General features: G+C 34.5%; 1 protein-coding gene across 2 annotated transcripts in view; it reads right to left on the bottom strand.

The window, feature by feature from the left end:
* Positions 1-5,560, bottom strand: part of LOC106876016 (U-scoloptoxin(05)-Sm1a) — a 70,589-nt gene that overhangs the window by 37,152 nt on the left and 27,877 nt on the right. The window contains exon 1 of one of the 2 annotated variants that reach the window (XM_014924385.2): positions 2,758-2,885. The exons of the other annotated variant lie outside the window; for it this stretch is intronic. The gene's annotated coding sequence lies outside the window, so the exon portion shown is untranslated. Of the gene's footprint in view, positions 1-2,757; positions 2,886-5,560 lie in introns of those variants that run through there. 2 annotated transcript variants of the gene reach the window in all.

Raw genomic sequence — 5,560 nt, 5'->3', positions numbered from 1 at the left:
ATACTATAAACGCATATTTGTATCTTTTCTTAACATGCATTATACCAATTCTCAAGCAAATGTTTGTTCTTTCTTACAAATTGTACGATTAACTTATTAAAAACAAAATACAGGCACACCTCAATATATGTGGTTTCGAGCTACGTAGGTTCGAGCTACGTAGGTTCGAGCTACATATGTGGTTTCGAGCTACCTTAACATATGTGGTTTCGAGCTACATACGACTTTAGGTTGTTTTTTTTAAAAAAGACATAAATGGAAAAAGAAACTTTACGCCGGTCTCAGCGAACGTATTTAAAAGCATAAACGTTTTCAAAAAAAAAAAAAACGCACACTAACACTGATGTAGAAAATCAAAATACTCGTGAAAACATATATAAATCATTTATTAAAACAGATATAAACTAATAAAGTTTTCAAAAATATATGTTCGTGCTACGTCGCTTTTCGAGTTAAGTCACATGTCTAGGAATCAATTAACGACGTCAGTTGAGGTATACCTATATTTTCTTTTAATGTTAACATACTGTCTTTACTTAATTAGCTTTACCGCCAACTCTACAATTAATCAGAAATCAATCACGAATGGAATTTATTTTATTTTATTCTCACCACTTAATTTTCCCGTCCATCAAGATCGTAAGCTCTTATGTTACCTGAAAGATATCAAATACTCTGATTTATATGATATCAGGAATGTTTCACCAAAATTACTCTAAAACGATGCACCTTCATTTAAAACTTTTACCAGACATTTAATACAATTCTATAATCGCATTCAAGAAACCTCTCTTACTACAGCTTTTAAAGGCAATGGAAACAGTTATTCATAAACATCCACGAGAAACTTAAAATCTTCCATCTCTTCTCGTTCTCTCTCACTCTTTCTGGCTCTCCCTCTTTCTCTCTCTCTCCCTTTTTCTCTCTCTCCCTCTGGATCTTTTTTAAAACGGGGGCCACATTTTTCATTAATGTTTTACGTAGTGTTTTTGGTACGGAAAGACTTTCAAACTTCGTATACTTATCTATTTTGTGTTATAGAACAGAAAAATATTTTTGTATTCGAATTTATTTCATGTAAAAAATTGTCTTATTTCGATAATTTCAACCAATCACTGACAAGTATTCAGTTGTTTATATTTACTCCTTTGGCTGATTAAGCGGTGTAAAGCGTATTTAATTTCCATAGCTTCGTTTTGCTTTTTTCTTTTTAAATTTTCCTGTTTTACCCTTACCCTAACCCTAACCCTAACCCTAACCCTATCACCGATAGAATTGTTTCAGAATCGTTTGTTTATGTAGTCGGCACTTAATGTATATCGGCTGAATGGACGTCAGTGATTGGTTGAAATTACAGAAATACGACAACTTTAACATGGAATAACTTAGGAATTTCTTTTTTTTTTAAGAAGACTAAGAGAAAAAGATGTTTTATATGACACATTCTACCAGTGTTCCAAGTTTCAAAGTGTTTCGTTAATGAAAAATGTGACCCCCGTTTTAAAAATGATCCCTCCCTCTTTCTCTCTTTCTCTTTCTCTGTCTTTTTTTCTTTCACTCCCTCTCTCTCTTTCTTTTTCTCTCTTCCTTTCTGTTCATCTCGCTCTCCCTCTCTTATTTCTGTAATGATTATCACCGATGCTTCAAAGTCGCCCAATTGACACCGACCTAATCGAAGAAAAGAGAGCCTCGCTCATAACTTTTTCATAACCTTGAAGACTAAAAGGAAGAAGAAATCATAGTTCACTGATTGTTACTGCAGGAAGAAGCTCATCAAGCTAGCCCGTTTCAAACCAGAAAACTTGTCGGAATGCTTGCAGCGAGCACGACGGAGTGGTATAGCCCCTGATATAAGTAGTCCAACTCTGTAATAATGATAGATTCTTCACTGACTTGTACTAAGTTCAATTTGCCCAGTACTAATGTAATAGACCGTGTGGCACACGTCCATGTGATTGATAGTCAAATAAAAGAAATTAATGTTTAAGAGAAGTGGTGTTTATGATATTTCAAACCCTAACCAACAGATTATATAATTAATGTTCAACTCCTGTTTGATCAATGTATTAAGTTAAAACATGACCCAGGGGGAATTCTAGAGAACTAGAGGCTAAGGGGGGAAAGGAAGAAGAAAATTTAATGCAGGATTCTTAGGTGAATCACAATAATGTTGACGAGGCGTGGAGATGCAGGAATGTCGGGTGGATTTGGGTAGGAGCACAGAACTTGCTAAATAAGAGAAACGGGTAAGGTAGGTGTCTTAGAACATTTGACGTTGTTTGGCATAGAATGAAGACTAAATGCTTTGCGAGCTTATTGTAAATGCAGATTTAGTTGGGATGAAATATACCACTAATGCAGATAATTACTTTTAAGGTATCCTTACTTTATGGTATCCTATTATATTTATGAAACTTGTCTGTTCTGTTATCATTGTGGCGAAGTAAGTAAATTCTAAGGGAGTCAAATCTGCAATGCGAGTTCGTTTCCTATTTAAAACCATTTCGCCTTCGTTTTACTTAGATACTCCTTTGTTAAGAGTATGAGTTCAGACTGAGGCTCGACGAGCCAACTGAAACTGTTAATGTCATTAAGGAAACTATGAACATGACAGCTTGTAATTTTTCCCCTATAAACAAATTGGATCATTATTTATTTATTTATTTATTTATTTTTGCGGGACATCACTTCAGAGAAAGAAACTCAAGCAATTCGATTTCGATTTTAAACGAACACTAAATCATTGTAACAATTTACCTGTGAGAAATAGTTGACGAGTCTCTCTTGAAATCATACCCAGTCTTCAAAATGGGAAGCAGTGCACTGGGTACTGTATTCCTGAATACCCTCAAAAAGACAGGACGACATTTGTTCATAGTTGTGTTTTATCAGGGCTTGTGTAAGTCTAAGCAACGAGTCAACATAAATCCTATTAAAATTCAAAAGAAACTGATTTTATAAAGCATGATAGAATCAATTTCCGTTCATTTCTTAATCAGATACATCTGTCAAAGAGTTAATTATTCTTAATGATTACATTACAGTGTCTCTTAAAGCTATTCATCCCGATGGGATTTGAGTTAAACACAACAAAGCAACCAACGAAACACTTGACAGAGATCTCCCTCTATTTCTAACATGGAATCGTTCCTAACATGGCACCAATTCATAGAAGTATGGAATGAGCCACTGGAAGTGAAATTAACTTTATCATATCCACAGCAAAGAGCCAGAAGCTGGACACGACCCGACGATCTGTTAATTAATACGATGATGATGTCATAACTTGCCTAGATAAGATTTCGCTTTAAAGACATATGAGTTTATAATTCAAATCCTTGACCGCAATTGCAAACCATAACATCTTCTAAATAGAAGGTTAATCTTTAGTTAATCTTTTTTCCTCTTGAACATAGTTTCTACTGCGGCATAATGAATTAATATTTGTTTGAAGAAACTTCTTTTGAAATGGAAAGGTTCCCATGCCTTCAAATCACAGGCCAATCGTATTGTTTAAAAGCGAATGTTTGTATAAAAGGAATTAAGAATCTCAACTATTCAAAGTGATGACACATATGTGTCACGTAGACATAGCGCAACTGTCTGGCGTTATCTGATAGACGACACTTGTCAATAATGGATGCCAATAGGGAAAAGACTGCACAGAATAATACTGAAACAACATAGAATATTTCAAGGCTAAACGAAAACATGAGTCATACACGAATCATAAAGCAATTTTTATTTAATACTTTTAGTGCTTTATACAGGTTTAGTCTTCCCACCCCTAACTATGTTTATTTATGTTATAGCTTTACATAATGGAAATCCTATGGAATTTATTAACCCGTGTTTTATTAACCCGTGTTTGGACCTACTTACTATTGATCAGTACTTGAAATTAGAGAAAACAGTTCATCTATGGAATGAGTAGAGAACCAATCAGTATCAAATCTAATGTTTGGATATTTCATTTCATTTCAAAGTTTCAGCTCAGAGCTGCGGCCATGCTGATGCACCTGCTTTCCAAATATTGTTCTAGCTTAACTTTACAACAGAGAACGGCGCTCAACTATTTCTACTAGCACATTGCCCTTGTGCTGTGTACGTGACAGTGTTGTGTAAGTTAACGAGTATTTTCTCGGTTTTTCAAGATCAATTTAAATTACTTCGAAAACCTGCAATAATTTCATACATTAACTACAGAAGAAATTTCTCTGAACTCCTTGACGCCTTGAGGGTAAATAAGCTCCAAACATAGCGTAACCCCTTGTGGTGATAGCTGAAAATTAGAAAAAATTATTGCCTTTAATTAATTGTCTGAAAAATATACTAAATATATACTATATTCTCTCTTCCTTGCGACGCTTTGTGTCCTTGAGCAAGACACTTTATTTCACGTTACTCCAGTCCACTCAGCTAACAAAAATGAGTAGTACCTGTATTTCAAAAGACCAGCCTTGTCACATTCTGTGTCATGCTGAATCTCCCTAAGAATCACTTTTAAGAGCACGCGTGTCTGTGGAGTGCTCAGCAACTTTCACGTTAATTTCACGAGCAGGCTGTTTTGTTGATCGGATTAACTGGAACTCATGTAGTTGTAAGCGACAGAATGCCAGCCATTCTTCTTAATGACAAGAGAGGTCTCATACTTTAAAAGAAATATTGAGAAGAAAATTGTAACGTTACTGTTTTTCTCCAGTCCCTTTAAGGTATAAATTAAAGGAAATGTCTTCAAATGAGACTCGAGATTGCAGTGGGAATGTAGTTCAATAGGATCTTAGCTTTTGCTTTATGCCACCTACCACAATCATTCCAATTATAAACCAAGCTAACAAGGAAGCCTCTACATGATCGTTCGACCTGCTATAAATGATAAACGAATCTCTCTCAAATCGCAGCTTGTCTTAAGAAAGAAAACAAAAGAAAGCCCACATAAGACAATGTAATCCCTTAATACAAAAATACGAGAATGCTCACGGTTGCACTTTATTTCATAATAGGGTTGTCTGTCAAGGTTAAACCGGAGCTAAGCAAGAGAAACAACAGTCTCTTCATTCGAGAAAACAATATTAAATTTGTAAAGACGAATCAGTCGACCAAAGTATTGCTTGTGAGTATATTTTTCATCATGAAGTGCTAAATGACAAAAGCGACACCAGCAATTGAGTTCAAGCCGGAGACAACCGAAAGCTTAATGTTCAACCGTTTATCGTAGTTCCCTCATTTATTTTCAAATATTATCTCTTCGAAACTGTAACTATAATAAATTTGGAATTACAGTACATTTAATACTGCGTGTTCAGAAGTAAATACATATATTTTGTGCGTTTGATTTAAAATCTGAAAACTGAAGGAAATTTCTTTCCACTGAACCTAACAGAAATTTTGATATATAATATTATTTGTGCAACTTACTTCTCAAATCAAAAATGCTAAATTTTGTTCCCTTTCCCGAAAAATCTATCTATCTATCTATCTATCTATCTGTCTATAAATACACACGCATATAAATATATATATATACATATATATGTATGTATATATATGCATGTTTGTA

The sequence above is a fragment of the Octopus bimaculoides genome, chromosome 1, assembly GCF_001194135.2.
Source record: "Octopus bimaculoides isolate UCB-OBI-ISO-001 chromosome 1, ASM119413v2, whole genome shotgun sequence".
NCBI classification, from domain to species: domain Eukaryota; kingdom Metazoa; phylum Mollusca; class Cephalopoda; order Octopoda; family Octopodidae; genus Octopus; species Octopus bimaculoides.
The sequence above is the reverse complement of the archived record's forward strand: the minus strand, read 5'-3'. Positions and strand labels throughout refer to the sequence as shown.